This window comes from Microtus oregoni, unplaced genomic scaffold (assembly GCF_018167655.1).
Source record: "Microtus oregoni isolate MIOR12 unplaced genomic scaffold, Mior012 000011F_ref0000422, whole genome shotgun sequence".
Taxonomy (NCBI): Eukaryota; Metazoa; Chordata; class Mammalia; order Rodentia; family Cricetidae; genus Microtus; species Microtus oregoni.
Genome location: NW_024543070.1, coordinates 2,071,386 through 2,089,036, shown reverse-complemented (window position 1 = coordinate 2,089,036; position 17,651 = coordinate 2,071,386).

Below are 17,651 nucleotides of genomic sequence, written 5' to 3'. Positions count from 1 at the left end.
AGATAAGCAGCCTCCATTTGGAAGATGGAGTGAGCTGGGTGTGGAGGAATATACCCTTTTTTTTTGGATTTTCGAGACAAGGTTTCTCCGTAGCTTTTTTGGTAGGAATATACCGTTTTATTCCTAGTACTCAAGAGACTGAGGCAGGAGGATTTCTATAAATTCTAGGCCAGCCTTCACAGAGTGAGACCCTGACTCAGAATCAGAAAGACAACCTCTCTGCAGCTTAGGGGATGTCACTGGAAAGAAGAGGGAGAAAATGGGAGAGCTGGAGAATAAGGTGGACAATGTTGTCACGTATTGGAACGACATAGCCATGGCAGCCATGAGCTCGCTCCATTATAGCTACCTGCAGCAGACCTGCATAGGGCCAGGAGACAACATTAGCCAGCATTCTGGCAAGCGACATTAGCTAGCCTCCGTGGTTACAGGTAAAAGACAGACAGACAAGAAGGGAGGGGGGGGCAAACGTATCAGAGAGTGTTGGGAGGGGTGAGAGAGGAGAGTTTGGCATACAATCAAATACATCATCTGCATGTATGAGATTATCCAAGAATAACTAAATGATATGCAAGAAAGAAGGAAGGAAAGAGGCAGGAAGATGAAGACTAGGGAGGGGAGGAGGGGAAGGATGAAAGCAGCACTAATTTAGGGCCAAAACAAAAGGCCCTTTAAAACAGGATCTTGTATAAATGAAAGCCGTAATTTCTCTCATCTCACTGTTTCGCCTGTGTATGAGTGTGTGGTGTGTACCAGTGTGTGCGTAGTCATGTGTGTGAAGGGGCGTGTACACAGGTCCAGCCCCACACATGTGTGGTTTACCTTAGACTGTGAACAAGCTCCGTGAATAGGCTTCTTGCTCGCTGGCTGGCTGCCTAATTTACTGAGTCTGGGTCCCTCACTGAACCTGAGCTCACTGGTTCTGGCTAGTCTAGCCTACCTGGTCTTTAGGTGTGCTCTGGGGATCCGAACATCAGTTCTCTTACAGTCGAAGCAAGGGCTTTATCCACAGAACCATTTCCCTCAGCCTCACATGACCACATCCCTTCTGGGAGGAGCCCAGGCAAAATTTAAATCTCTGAATGTGTTAGGCTTTTGTTTTAACGTCAAAAGGTCATCTGTTACAGAGTTATCGTCAGTTTTATCCCTTTTTCTATTAGGGCAAAGATAACCAAACTCTTTATATTTTCTCATGTTGGCTTAGTCCCATATTCTTGGGGTAATGTCCCCCAAACCATGGTTCTCTCTGGCTTTTATTTTTATTTTTTGTTTTTTTAAATATTTATTTATTATGTATACAATATTTTGTCTGTAGGCCTGAAGGCCAGAAGAGGGCGCCAGACCTCTTTACAGATGGTTGTGAGCCACCATGTGGTGGCTGGGAACTCAGGACCTTTGGAAGAGCAGGCAATGCTCTTAACCACTGAGCCATCTCTCCAGCCCTTCTCTCTGGCTTTTATGAAGCCAGAACATCTCCATAGGTCAAAGCTGGAAATGAGGGGTGACCAGGCAGGGCCTGAGCTCAGACGGAACACCATAGCTATGTAGGAGGTGGCAGGGCCTCAGCCCTGGCAAACACCACATCCAGGTAGGAGGTGGCAAGGACACCACAGCTGTGTAGGAAGTGGTTCTACTCCAGCTGGCTGTTGGCGCACAGTTGTTTACCGAGATCTTCAAGTTTTCATGAGAAGCCAGAATTATAGTTTCTGTGGTGAAATCATCCAATTTTTAAATGCTGGGGATGAGTTGCAGTGTAAAACAGCAGCAGTAACAGCAAGGTGTGCTGCATGCAGGCTGGTTACCTCTAGCCCAAACTGACAGAAGTGCTTATTATAATAACCAGGGCCTCCAGGGCGCAAAGAAAACTGTAATCAGGAAGAGGTTACCTCAAACCAGCTAGGAAAGGGCTGAGTGCGTGCGGTGGAGATTAACTCTCAACTTCCAGGCAGACCCCATGAGGGCAGAACAGAAAAGGGGACTAAGACACTGATTTAGTATCTTTGCCTCAATTTACTATTCTGCCTCTGTGGGACAGAATCAACACACCAGACTTCCAAGAACCAAGCGGGTTAAGATGTTTGTGGCCAGCAAAGCAAAACCTGACAAGACTTCCCCTGGTACTTACTCTCAGTGAGAACACAGTATGGGATCGGCATTCTCTTTTTCCAGTGAAAAGCCAGTGATGACAGGGACCAACTTTTGGCTTCAGTGGAGCTGGGGTTGAACCTACACGCATAAATAAAAGCAATGTTTTTTGTATGTTGTCCTTGTGGTATCAGCCTCATGGGTTATGTTAGGTGTGAATGGGCTCTGAGAAATCCTGCCGTGTTTGTCACCATGGTTCTCTCAAGCGCAGGGGTAGAGTGGAAGGTGAGAGATGGCCTCTCATTCTGCAGAAGGAGGCAGATCTAGAGAAACTTCTGGAACTGCGGCAAAGGAATAGAAAATGCAGTCTCGGGGGTTAGGAACGCAGCTCAGTTGGCAGAATGCTTGTTGTAGGGGGTTGAAAGAAAAAAAATGGGCCCCCAAAAGGAATGGCACTGTTGGGAGGTGTGGCTTAGTTAGAGTGGGTGTGGGCACACATGATAAATATCATCAAGTAAATGAGCGAAGAGACTGTGCCACTGGTAGAATAACCACATTCTTTTTTTTTTAAAGATTTATTTATTTATTTATTTATTTATTTATTTATTATGTATTCAATATTCTGTCTGTTGTATGCCTGCAGGCCAGAAGAGGGCACCAGACCCCATTACAGATGGTTGTGAGCCACCATGTGGTTGCTGGGAATTGAACTCAGGACCTTTGGAAGAGCAGGCAATGCTCTTAACCTCTGAGCCATCTCTCCAGCCCCAACCACATTCTTGAGACCGCAGATTTGTTCATTTGCCTGTTACTTTTAAGACAGGATCTCACTGTGTAGCACAGATTGGCCCAGACTTACTACTCTGTAGCCCAGGCTGTCCGCCAACCGAGGCAGATTGCTGAGAAGGTTCCAGAGTGTGGAACTGGCCATGGGTGTCAGAATGAAGGACTCACCACCACCCTGTGACCCTGTGGGGCTTTGATTCTCCAATCAAAGCAAGTTTGATATGATTCCTCTTCGGCAGAGCTTCCTTTTGTCCACATGACAGCAGTAACGGAATGTGGGACCAGCCATGAAAGCTAAGTCTGGGCAGGTCATCCAAAGGAAGTTCCTTACTTCCAACCCTTATCACCTGGGACTCTGGCCATCAATACATTTAAATGGAGTCTGGAGTCTCAATAGTTTACCCTGAGACAATGCCTGGCAAGCTGAGATTACCCAACTCCCACCCACGAGCAGACCATTCAAAGGAAATTCCTGGCATTCCAAGCACTGTAGATGGAAACACCTGTCAGTACTTCACCAGAACACCACTAGACAAATGTCAGCCAATCAGGGGTCCTGAATCTCAGAAACCCTTCACCCCCATTTTTGCTACTATAAAAATCCAATTCTAATTGAGCTCAGGGCTCTCCGGATATTCCAATGTGTTGTACATGCGGGGAGACCGAGTTTGCAAACTTGATTAAAATAAAGGCTCTTTGCTTTTACATAGGGGACTCGGTCTCCTTTGTTGGCTTTTGATTTGGGTATAACACAGAACTCACACCAGCCTGCTCCGCTGTGTGGCAGGGAAGTCTCCAGGCGTGGGCTGAACAGGAGCCGGACTCCACAGAATGGTAATGGGGTCTTCTGGTCGACCAAGGTCATGTCTGCTACAGTCCTGTTTAATGCAGATATTATAAATGGACTCGAAGTGTATGATCCGGGAAAGAATGACTTCAGCAAATAAATGACAAAGGGAAACTAGTCAGTTCAGTTCCAGGTAACGTTCTAAGCATGTTGACCAGGTGTAGAGAGGAGGCGCACCTCCTTCAAGGGCTACAGATGGCTCAGGAGTAGCTCGCTTGCCTAGAGTGCTTGAGGCTCTGGGCTCAATCCTTTCTTTGTCTGTAAAAATGAAGAGTTAGGGGAAGGAGTCTCCCTCAGTTTCTCACACACACCCCTAAGCGACAGCACAGAAGGGTCCTGGCCAGCATCATTTCAGAAAAGATCTAATAACAGGTGTCCTCCAGTGAAGCCATAAACCACAACACTGTCTTCAATTGAGGATGGTCTCACTGTCAACATAAAACTTCATGTAGTCCAAAGTGTGTACATTTTCAAACAGATTTAGCAGATGCTGAGAACTTGAGGGATGTTGAGCGGAAACAGGAGTGTTGGCTTCACTGTTATTGCCACAGATGACCCAATGGAAGCCAAGAATGCCATGCCCGCCTTCTAAAGATAATAAATACATAAGGTGAAAGGGTTTCTTTTCCTTACCCGAAACCAAACGAAAAGAGTAGATTTAAGGGACAGTCTCATAGGGATTAATGGGCTTGGTGGCCATCACCATGTGTACTTGAGAAAAAGAAATGCATGTCTGTCTGTCTGTCTGTCTGTCTGTCTGTCTGTGTGTGTGTCTGTGTGTGTGTGTGTGTGTGTGTGTGTGTGTGAGAGAGAGAGAGAGAGAGAGAGAGAGAGAGAGAGAGAGAGAGAGAGAACTGGTGGACTGAGTCACAACTTGCATCTGCATTTTATACATGAGAGTCCTATGAAAGAAGAGAGCACCCGACCACCTTGACTGAGCCATCTTGGTGTCCAAAAAGATGGGCCAAGGAGTGGAGAGACCGCAGAAGCAAGACACCAAGGACCGGAACGCGAGATGGGAGCTGGGGGGTTTCAGAAGCAGCTCAGTGGGAGGAGACTGCTGTGAGTGAGGTGGTCTCCCAAGACAGAACAGATGGTCTTGGGAAGCCCCTCCTCTAAAGTCATTCCCAGAACAATTCACTCTGGAGTCCTATGGGGACTGCATTTGTCTGGGAGTCACTCAGAAGGCATGGGCGACTAATAGCTCTTGAACAGAGAAAAAGTAACAAACAAGGGAGGCTACTAAGTTAAGGATACTTAGCTTTTCTCCATATCGGATCCCAATTCTTTGGAAGAAAAGGTTACCAAAGAGAAGAAATGGAGTCCATTCGTTCCCCAGCCTGAGCCTTTATGTGGAAACTTTGCCTACACTGGAGGCTGTGAGCAAATTCCAAAGTAAGAGTTAGAATTTGAAACTGGTTTATCTTGGGCTGCTATTAGCAGAAAATGAACAGAAAGCTCAGGCGTCCAGCCAACTATTCTTCAAGGATGAGGGAGTAAGAAACAGATGTGCTCTTAAAAGCAGGAGCAGAAGAAGAGGACCATTTCCACCTGTACCCGACACAAGTTCAGATGCACAAACCCAGTGCATGCATTGATCCTCTTCCTGTCTTTCCAGCCACACCATAGGCGGTGAAGATGGACTTCACCTTTGCACACCTGTGAAAGGCTGAAGCTAGAAGGCTTGGGCCACCTGCTCACATCAGAGTGCTGGGATTCGGGACTACCCTAGTGGCTCTAATTCTGGAGTCAACATGTTGCTCTGAGATCATGGAGCTGGGTTAAGACACTAGAGTAGAAATATACCATGTCATGTTGTTGGGGAAAGCAGGTCATGAAAGCTAGGAGGTTACATGCTGTCTTAAAAGGAATGCAAAGCTAGGTGGATAAAATAAACATTTGCATGGTTTTGGTCTTTGTTTTTGAATTTTTGGGGGTTTCTTTTTGGTTTATGTTTGCTTGCTTGTTTTTGTTTTCAAGACAAGGTTTCTCTGTGTAACAGTCCTAACTGTCCTGGAACTAGCTCTTGTACACCAGGCCTTTGCCTCCTGAGTGCTAGGATTAAAGGCATGAGCTACCACTGCCCGGCAAACATTTGCATGGTTTTAAAAGCAACACAAACTATCCTAAGAAAATTTGTTTGGAACTCATCTTCAGCTTTTAGTCTACTCAAATCCTATCGACATTAACCAAATGGTGGCCCTTTGGGACACTCATCACCTACACCATAGAGCCAAGATCTCACTAAAAACTGTTCGCAATAGGGAAGGGGGGGAAAGGTTATTCCTAGGGGGGAAGTGATGTCCTACTTCTGCATAATGTTCATAGGGTTGGTTAAGATTAAAATGATTGCCCTCATTATCTAACGAGGTCATTGTTTTGTGCATTCTGTAAATGCTGGATTTAGGAGAATTCACTTGGATATCATAGGTTTCCGAGGTGTACTAAGTGGGATGTCGCTGCACAAGACTCTCACCTAAGATAAACTGCCACCATCCTCAGCAGTTACCTGGGCCTGCTCACCAAAGATCATCACAGATGGGTTTGTTGTCTATTTACCTAACTCTTGGGAGGAGGAGACTCAAGGGACCCTCAGCTGAGCATCCAGCTACTCCCCCAACCAGTTGTGTGCAGTTCTGCCCTAATGGCACATGGCCCCGGGGTCTCTAGGGAAGGCTAGAACTAGGCAAGAAAGAATTAGGGGAGGGGGTTCCATCTACACAGCAGTGAGGGAGTCATTATCTATGCTGGCTGCTTCAAGGTCTTTCACACTCCTGCCCATAACCCTCCCCTGACTGCTATACAAGTTAGTCTAATAAACTCAATGGTTCCTCAGAGTGAAGTTCGGTGGATCACATCTTAGCTTGTCTAAAGGAAGAGGGGTAGACATTATTACATCTTTCCAGGGGGTGAAAGTTGTTTCATGTATATGGTGTTTTGTCTGCATGTAGTCTGTGTACCCCATGCATGCCTGATGCCTGATGAGGGGATCAAAAGAGGACATGAGATGCCCTGGAACTGGAGTTATAAACAGCTGGGAGCTGCTATGGGAATGCTGGGGCTTGAACCCAGGTCTTCTTCAAGAACAGCCAGTGCTCTTAACCAATGAGCCACTCCAGCCCTAAGGGAAGGGATTTTAGCAACAGATCTTAACCTGAAAGTTCCCCTTATAATTGTTGCATGTGGTAATAAAATGTTAGTGTTTGTCTTAAATTGCTGTAGATAAGAATTGCTTTTGAAATCATAAAAATGATTAATGTTCCAGATAAGAATTAAGAGTGGTTTTTTTTTTTTTAAAGATTCTGGCTAAGAATCTTTAATGTCAACACTGACTTGCTGATTCTAATACTAGCCAAACATATATAATATTCTAAAAATTGATGCGCATGACTTGCAGTAGGTTATTTTCCTTACTACTGTTGACCTAGTGCATAAAAGTACCTTGAGGATATGTGTAGTTAAATGCTTGGTAAAGCTGGATGTGGTGATGCATACCTATAATTAGGATATGCAGGAAGTTGAACCAGGAGGGTCACTATTTGAGGCCAGCTTAGGTACACAGCAAGTCCTTGCCCCACCCCCCTCTAAAAGAAAGAAGAGTGTAAAAACCTGCCTGGAAAACTGCCAACTACGCAAGCCAGGATCTGGTCTGGAGACTTAAAATCATATGCACGCACGTGCGCGCACACACACACACAGGCACAGGAGTGACAGAGACACAGGTCATCCTTGATTCAAGAATGCCAACTTTATTGAGCTCAGGGGAAACTAATATAGGGCTCTGGCCACGCCCCAGCTCTCGAGATCTTTCAGCTGCAGACCCATCAGAACCCACTCCTCTGCCATCAGGGTCTCGTGCTCAGAGCAGAGGAAAACAAGTTGTTTGCAGGAAATTCAGGGTCTGGGTCTGCAGCCCTCACCAGCTCCCAACAGAAGAGAATACCCAATAAAGTCTTGTTTTAAAGAAGGTTTTAAAAACTAAACTTACAATGCTAGAATTATATCTATACCAGGGATGGACAGTAGCAAAGATATTTTATTTCTTGGTTATGAGACAGTGTTTTGCTATGTAAATCAGGCTGGGGACTCCGGGCATTGCTCCTGCCTCAGCCTCCCAAGTATTGGGATCCCAAGTATGCAGTGCCATGTGCAGCTAGCTACATAATCAGCGCATATATAAAGGAATACATTATTAAGAAACACTGGGTAAAACTGTCTACATGTAAGAAATAACACGATCCAATTTCTGATACACTGAGGAAAAACATTATAATTTATTGACTTCAGAACTTTTTAAAAATAATGTGAAAATAAGTCATTTACTGGTCTAGAAGAGAATGGCCTGCAATGATGCTTTAGGAAAACATTTACAAGGTAAGCTGAATCACAGAAAAGCCCATTGCTGGTGAGGACATGGGTGTGTGTGTGGGGGGGGGGGGTGACCACTGCTCTTTTGCTACATGGACATGGAGCTACACTACCTCCTGTTATGGAATATTACTTTAACTATGTAAAAATGTGTTGCATTTGTTTATGTTGCGTTTGTTTTATGATGTAGAGATGTGTTGCTTTGCCTGCCTAAGGCACCTGATTGGTCTAAGAAAAAGCTGAATGGCCAATAGCTAAGCAGTAGAGAAATAGACAGGACTGATGGCCAGAGAGAATAATAGGAGGAGAAATCTAGGTTTGAGAGGGAAGAGAAAACTAGAGAGGAGAGAATGAACGAGAAAAAGAGAGAGACACCCAGGACCAGCCAGGCAGCTGTCAGCTAGTCAGACCCAAAGCAGGACATACAGAATGAAAGAAAGGTTTAAAAAAAAAACTGAGGCAAAACGTAGATGAAGAGAAACCTGTTAATTTAAGTTATAAGAGCTAGTGGGACAAGAATAAGATATGCTTAGAATTCATAACTAATACTAAGTCTCCAATCATGATTTGGGAGCTGGTTGGTGGCCCAAAAGAAAGCCTGATCCATCCTCCCAAGGACTTGTTGATTGGTGGTACCCACAGCGAAGCTTCTGCTTTCAGTGAGCACGTCCCCCTCCTTGACGGAAACACTCATAACTGGTCCAATGCTGAGAATAAATCACTGTTGAGTGGTCAGACCTAACCGGGACATCTACATCAACTCCTTCAAGACTCTGAGAACACAGAAGAGGGGAGAGAAAGAACGGAAGAGCCAGTGGACGCAGGAGTACTGTGACATGTCGTCTTCTGGACGACACGGCTGGTGCACCCATGAACTCACAGCAGTGATGGTCACCTGCACTAGTACCACACGTGACGGGGACCCTCCATTCCCTGAGGAAGTATCAGTGGTTAGTGACTGTGGGGAGAAAGGGAGTCTCAACAACTACCCTTGCTCAAGTAAACACCCCCACCAGGCAGCAGGTCCATGCAATAAAATGCAGTAGGGCACATGCCCAAGAGACACATGGAAGGTGGAGGGGGACATTGGGGGGAAAGGAAGCTCGGAGGGAGGGGAAGGTGATAATAATGATGAGAATATGATCAGCGTACATTAACATTATTGCGTATGAAATTGCAATAAACAAAACCCCACAAAAACTGACTATAAAGGGATGACTTTGCAGGGATGTCAGAAGTGAGAGCAAACAGATTGATTCAGACAGTGTTAACGTGTCTGTTTTATAAACGCTGAGAAGGCAGAAACTGGCGAGGAGAGATGCTGTTAAGCTTCAGTTACGCTAATATCATCAGCACTGATCGCCAAGGAGGGTGACTTCATTGAGCAGCTACAAGAACAGAAGCAAAGAACCCAGGCCTGAATTGAAACAGCACAGAGTGGTGCACAACTGTGATTCTAGCAATCGAGAGGTGAGGGCGGGAGGATGAGGGGTTCCAGGATTGCCTGGGCTACAGAGCACATCCGAGGTCAGACTAGGCAGCATCCTAAGACCCAGACCTCAAACCAGAAGTCGAAGAAAAAGACTAGGTGGGTAGTTAGCTTAGCGAACTACAAAGGGACAATGTGCAGAGAGTGAGAGACTTTGGAGCACTCAGTCCTAAATGGGGTGTCCTTATCAAACCCCTGCCTCAAGCCTCGGGGATCCATGTGCAAGAGAAGAAGAAAGGTTGTAAAAGCCAGAGCTGGTGGATAACACCAAGGAAATAGCATCTTCCAGACATAAGAGGACATGAACTGAGAGCGTGACAGCATGCACAGGCTGTGCACAGGTTCACCCAGGACCCAATCACAGCACAGAGAAGGCAAAGTTGACGTGAACTCCTTCCTCTAACCAAATCGCTGTTTGGAAATGATGCCTGTTGGGAAAGAGCGAATCAGTTTGTTTTTTGAAAGAAGTAACACTGGGTGTGTCAACCACACTCCAGAATAGACAAGCCCCATGCTCAGGAGGAGTTGGCAACACAAACAGACTCCATAAGATTTTTTGTTTGTTTTCTGGTGTGTGTGTGTGTGTGTGTGTGTGTGTGTGTGTGTGTGTGTGTCCCCTTTTCTTTTCTTTTTGTCTTGTTTGTTTTTTAAAGAAAGAGAAACATAGTCCAGTGGTTGGGAGAGGAGAGGATCTGGGAGTTGGGGAGAAGAAAGAATATGATCAAAATATGTTGTATGAACTTCTCAAAAAAGCAAACACAGATGTCAACAGTATTTTGCAAGTTGTATCTGTAAAGAGGAGTGGGGAATAAATGTCTCAAATGTGAGAACATTTGCCTAGAATATATTGAGCCCTAGATTCAATCCTCAGTACTATATCTTACAAAAGGAAGAAGGAAGGAAGGAAGGAAGGAAGGAAGGAAGGAAGGAAGGAAGGAAGAAAGGAAGAGACATAAAAAAACTGATCTAGGCAGCTATAAAACTTCAACCTATACCTGTGGATACAACAAAAAGAATTTTATAAATTCACTTTTGAAGTACATATCTGTCAGCCATTCCTATGAACGAATCTAGTGCTTATGTAACAGTAGCTCTGAATTAAGATCTGGGTGTGAGATGTTTCTCTGCCACACGGATAGTGCTTAGTTACAAGCTGGCTTTGATTAACGGGATGAAGAAATATGGACACGACAAAATGAGTCCTTGTCAACAGATCAGAGTTAAAAGGCTATTTTATGGCTTGTTATTTTGCTGTAGACATCTTAACACTGTTTACAAACGCTGCATTTCAAAATTTTGGTGAAAACTAACAAGTCATTGAGTTGCTAGCACAAGACAATGAAATGTAATGTTAATAGGATCTGTGATACAGTGATCTTGCTTGCTTTCCTCTCTGTCCCCAAGACCTAGAGAAGTTCTTGGAATGCAGTAGAGGTTTAGTATATTTATTAAATAAATAAAAATAATATACTTGAGAATACAGGTTCCAATCTAACCTGACACAATGTATCTGAACACTCTCCTCTATTGTACATTTATCAAAATCACAAACCATGTCTTAGCCTATTCATTTCTTCAAGACAGAAGATCATGATAACAGTTTGTTACAGGTGAGTAACAGGGTTGTTTTTTTAATTATTATTATTATCTTTTTTTTTCACTTCAATCTTTTCAATTTAGAAAGCAGAAAACTTCCCGAATTTTCTCCTTCCCCTTCACTGAACCACCGGGCACTGTAACATTCCCAACAGTTTCTTCAGATTTCGAATTCTAAGATCCACATAGTTGTCGATCTTGATAAATCAGTCTCTGAACCAACACGAGGGAATTGAATCAACTTGCCATATATCTGTTTCCAGCAGCGTTCGCTGGTAATTTCTGTTTTTAATTAAAGCAAGCTTCTAAGTTTTGGGAAAGCTGCGTGTATTTTTCAGGGCTCGAGCCTGCTCCCACTTAAGAGTATTAAATGCTTTAACAAATGCATCTCAGCGGACCCTGTTATCGCTCCGTCCGATAATGGAGCCCTTCTGGGAGTAGAGCTTAGGGGACACTCGTTTTACACATGTGGTCGAGTTTCTTCTTTCCCTGCCCTTTACCTTGAAGCGTTTCTGCACGGATCAATTAACCCTCCCCCGTCCAACCTTTTCTCAGGAGTGTGGGTCCCTCATGCTATCGTTTTGATAGGAAAGGGTAGAACTGCCGAAGGGTCGGTTCTTTGTTCGCTTCAAATCCAGTGGGGACAAGCACGGCTTAATTTAACACCTGGTATTGAGGTAACTGCGTTCCGCTCAGTATTTCTCTCTCCTCCTAGCCCTAGATAAGTCAACCACGGCCATTTTAAAAGAAAATAACATCCACAGACATTATTTATTTAAGTCAAAATTTTACTCATTGAGATATTTTAATGCACTTTTTTTTCCTGTTCTCAATGGATTTGAGTTTTGGAAGCAGGAATCCCAAATTAACTCATAGGGTTCGTGTAGACCTGATGAGACACTACCTTCCATTCCAAAAGCTCCTCAGTGAGCATCTACATGAGAAGAATGGATTTTAATGAAGTTATCCTTTTTGTTGTTTGTTTGTTTTTTTAAGACAGGGTTTCTCTGTGGCTTTGGAGCCTGTCCTGGAACTAGCTTTTGTAGACCAGGCTGGTCTCAAACTCACAAAGATCCGCCTTCCTCTGCCTCCCAAGTGCTGGGATTAAAGGCATGCGCCACCACCGCCCAGAGTAACGAAGTTATCCTTAACTCAAGAGCTTTCTGTTTTGGCGTAGCTAATTCTTTTTCTCATTTGCTGTGTCAACAAAATAGAAATCAATTTAAATCTTGTTGATAGTCACTCAGTCAGCTTAAATATGTTCTCTCCTCTGCTTTTGCATACTGTCAAATGATGTAAAAACAGATAAGGCTGGAAAATTAAATACAAGTGATAGACAATGGGGGGGAGGGCAAGTGGATAAGGATTTTTCAGGACACAAAATAAACACTGTCCTGTTTATGGAAAGCAAGTGCGCTGGGTGGCGGTGGTGGTGCATGCCTTTAATCCCAGCACTCTGGAGGCAGAGGCAGATGGAGGGAGTTCCAGGACAGCCAGTGCAACACAGAGAAACCCTGTCTTGAAAAACAAAAACAAAACAAAAGGTATGAACGCCACATAAGGGTGTATGAAACTTACAAGATTTTTCTAACGACTATAGCTCAGGTGTCCCGTGGTTATTTTGCCACTAAGCTTTTCCATCGTTACTTTTACACTAAGCTACTTGGATGTAACTTAACAGATAATGAAATAATTTCATTTCAGAAAGAGATCGTTTCACACGTTCCTTGAAAGGAACTGTGGTAGTTTGAATGTAATTGGTCCCCATAAGCTCTCAGAGAGTGGCACTATTAGTATTTGGAGGTATTTGCCCCTATTGTAGGAAGTGTGTCATTGTGGGGACAGGCTTTGAGGTTTCCTGGGCACAGGATACCAACCAGTGTTTAGGTCGACTTCCTCTTGCCTGCAAGATGTAGGACTCTTTGCTACTTCTCCAGCATCTGCCTGCCTGCACGCTGCCATTGCTCCATGCCATGATAATAATTGACTGAGCCCCTGAGAGTGTAAGCAAACCACCCCAGTTAAATGTTTTCCTTTGTAAGAGCTGCTGTGGTCATGGTGTCTCTTCACAGCAGTAGAAAATCTAAGACAGAGTCTCACCTTCGTTTTCTTTCTTCCTTTCTTTGGTAGGGGGAGAGTGAGAGCCGGGTGCAGCCCACTATGCCCTTTTTAATTTCACAGTTTTATTCCCATGCTTGTGTTTTTCTTTTATAGTGTTAACATCAGTTTAGCTTTCTCAATCCATTTAAGAGAACAAATGATCTGACACCAAACTGCCTTCAAAAGCACAAGGATTTTTTTTCCTGTTCCCCTCTGTAATTTATCTTCAATGTACTTCTTCAGCTTGATGATGCAATACATGAATTATTCACCAAGAGATGTATTTTAATCACTTCTTATCAGCACTGATATTAGTGCCAAGGACATACAGGTAAAACAGATGCTAAGCACAAATCCTCACACTGAGATTTGTTTTGAGGTCATTGGCATTTTGTGATGGTTAAAAGCCTTATTCTTTATCTAACCATAGCCTGCTGTATTTAATGGAAACCTTTATAATGAAGAATTAGGGTATCATCAGGAAGGGAGAAGCAGGAATAGACACCGAGAAGCACTATATATTTTGAGTAGTACTATACATTTGTGAAGGGGGCAGGGCTTATTTGGTAGAGTGCTTGCTTAGCATTACTGAGGCTGTGAGTTCGATCCCCAGACCCAATAAATTACACAAAATGGTGCGATTCTGTAATTCAAGCACTTGAGAGGTGGAGGCAGGATGATCTGATCAGGAGTTCAAGGTCAACCACAGATATAAAATTTTTTGTTTACTGTGGTGTTCATCTAAATATCTATCAAAATGCAATCATATACTAAATGTGCTAATACAGCTTTACACTTAAAAACTTTTTTAAGCCGGGCGGTGGTGGCGCACGCCTTTAATCCCAGCACTCGGGAGGCAGAGGCAGGTGGATCTCTCTGAGTTCGAGGCCAGCCTGGTCTACAAGAGCTAGTGCCAGGACAGGCTCCAAAGCTACAGAGAAACCCTGTCTCGGAAAAACTAAAAAAAAAAAAAAAAAAACTTTTTTAAAAAAAGAATATAAAATTAAATCCCTCATTCTTCCACTGAACAACTACTGTTAACTAACATTTAGCACAGTTAGCATAGCCTTCAGATCATGCATGAATCCACTCTGAATATATGTTTTTAAGGTTTAATAGTCTTTCCAGAAATAATATTTTCTTTTTTAAAATTACCATGAGCAGTTTTTCATACACTAATAATTCTGCTAAAAACTGTCCCAGTTTCACAGATAGATCATTTAACCAGTTTTAAGGATAAGCCAAACTCTCCAACACAAACAAATCCTAGTGTCCTAATGGGACTGCCTGGGCTGTACACATAGCATCAAATCAGAAATCCAGAGAAGGAGCTGGGTGGTGGTGGTGCATGCCTTTATTCCCAGCACTTAGGAGGCAGAGGAAAGCGGATCTTTGTGAGTTCGAGGCCAGCCTGGTCTACAGAGCGAGTTCCAGGACAGACTCTAAAGCTACAGAGAAACCCTGCCTCGAAAAACCAAAAAGAAAAGAAAAGAAACCCAGAGAAGGAAGGGATGAAACACCCACCTGTAAAACAAAAACAAACAAGCATAGGAAAAGATATGAATAAGATAGGGGATTTTGTTTTTTGGGATACAAGTAAAAAAAATTATTGCTTGTCTGTATAGTACTGTATCAAACTGCATTCAGTGTTCCTTCATCAGACGAGGGCCTTCCTAATGTTAATGAAACCAGAAATGGAGGTGCTACTTGCTTAGGCAGTGCATGTGGCCGTGTTTGGAGTCACTGAAGCAAGAGGCAGTCCCTCCCTGTTCTGTTCCCCGTAGCCTCAGTGGAGCTGGAAGTCCCTGGAGATGAGTGATGCTTCCCACAGCCCCAGTGGAGATCCAGGTCCCTGGAGATGAAGGATGAATGTAACACTGGAAGGGGAGGAACAACAAGCATCATCACTTTAAAGAATGTCCCTTAAAGAAAGAATCATATAAATAAGACGAGTTCGCCTGTTTGTGTCACACAGTGGGGCAGCTTTCCAAGACTTCAGATCCTCCCAGGCCACCTTCATGATTTTGTGCTATTTCCCTACCAATTTTGTTCTTAAACATTATTGCTTTGTTACACTGTTTCGATCAGAAAGCAGTATCATCCGGCACAGACAGAAATACAAGGGGACTTTGTGAATTCGTTAAGGGTAAGTGCCCAACAGAAAACACACTTAGGGGCTAAGCAGTTAAGAGCACCAGCTACTCTTGCAGAGGAACTGGGTTCAATTTCCAGCACCCACAAGGCAGTTCACAGGCCACTGTTACTCCAGTTTTAAAAGATCCCACGCCCTCTTCTGGCCGCTGTGGGCACTGCATGCACATGGTACATAGACTTAAATGCTGATAAAACAGTCATACATATAAAATAATAAAAATAATTTTGAAAAGGTTTTAATTAGGGCTAGATGCTGTTGCTTCTGAGCCTGAAGACAGATTTCTGCTTGTTTTAAAAAGACAAAGAATTGTCTGAACCTGCTAGGGAAGAATTAACAAGGGTTAAAGCCATTACTGACAAACCCAGACTATCAGTCCAAACACTTCCCCAGAACTACAAAATTAAATCACTTTCACTATGTTGCTCAATGCTATTTATATCACCTAACGTCCTGCCCAGGGGCCCACATCCCTCTCCAGCAAACACTGTCCTAGGTAAAAGGAGAGTCGCCTCTGGTGTCGCCCGAAGCCAGCCTTTCGAGCCTTGGAGGAGTGGAGGCATCACCTTCTATTTTGTAACTGTAGGCCATGCTGGGCGGAGTATGGTCCTCCATTTCTGAGCTCCCCTTCTGTGGACTGGATCAGGTAGTTCAAAGCTGTTTTTGGTTTTGTTTGGTTTCCTCAGGAGGGGGGAAAGGGCATCAAGACAGTCTTGTGAAGTCTTTCTTCACGTGGCCGAGGATGAACTTGAATTCCTGACCTTCCTGCCTTGACTTTCCGGGTGATTTCCAACATGAGTCACCACGCCCAGACAAATCGCTTCTCCTTTCGTTCTAACCTCCAGTAGCCGAGATGGGGGCTATCGAAAGGGACTTTGAAGAGGAGGCATACTTGTTAGGGTGAGCCCCACCTCAGTGTGACGGTGGTCTGAAATCAGGCTGCAGACACACAGAGAGAAGGAAGGCCGTGTGAAGATGTGGGAAGACAGATACAGTCTAGACTGAGAAGAAACTAGGCCAGCTCACAGTTTCACCTTGGTCTCCAGCCTCGAGAATTGTGAGAATATAACCTTTCTGTTTAAGCTGCTCGGTCGGTGCTTCACTGTTAAACCAAGGTACTTCCTGAATGGAACAAATTCAGAAGACATGGTTTTGGTTTTGGTTTTCCTCCATCACTTTAGCTTGTTTCTTGAAATATGACGGAGAAATTGAAATCCAGAACCCATGCAGTCACAATTTGTAGTATGAGGCGCGACGGGCTGCATCAACCTGTAGTATGAGAAGCGACACAAGTTGGGCTCCACGCCGTTGTACGGAGGAGCGGGTTGCACCCCGCCACCCGGCTAGCTTAACCCCCAAAATAACCATAAAGAAATTGTATTAATTAAAACACTGCCTGGCCCATTAGCTCTAGCTTCTTATTGGCTGACTCTCACATCTTGATCTAACCCATTTTTAATAATCTGTGTAGCATCACACTGTAAACCATTTAGAGGTTAAGAATGGAACCATAGCTCTCACAGACAGTGTCCTCAGAGGTGGAACCCTTGTCACAGGAGGCAATTAGAACTTACGCAAAAAAATGATGCAGGGCTAAAGAGACAGCTCAATTGTTAAGTGCTGGGGAATAATCCTTCTGTACACTGTGAAGACACGTTGCTCTCAAAATCAACCTCAAAAGCTGATTGGCCGGTGGCTAGGTGGCTAGACGGGATTTCAGTGCAGAGAGAAGGCTGGGGAGAAGATACACACCAGCAGGATGGGGAGGGCACACGTGAGGCAAACGATCCTCAGGGCAGTACATTGATGACTGGAAACGGGCTGATTTCAATTATAGGAGCTAGCTAAAAGCAAGCTTAAGCTATGTAGTTTCCAATCACGTAGGGCCGTGGAATGAGATCCTATCTTAAAAAGTTAAAAACCGTTGGTGGCGCACGCCTTTAATCCCAGCACTCGGGAGGCAGAGGCAGGCGGATCTCTGTGAGTTCGAGGCCAGCCTGGTCTACAAGAGCTAGTTCCAGGACAGGAACCAAAAGATACGGAGAAACCCTGTCTCGAAAAATCCAAAAAAAAAAAAAAAAGTTAAAAACCAAACAAAAAAAGAAAAGTATTATCTAATAGAGTGATGGACAAAATAGTTAATGAGCAAATGAAAATATGTTACTACTTAAAAACAAAGACACACAACTCATATACTATTTTTTCGCCCAGGTTTGTTGTTGCTGTTG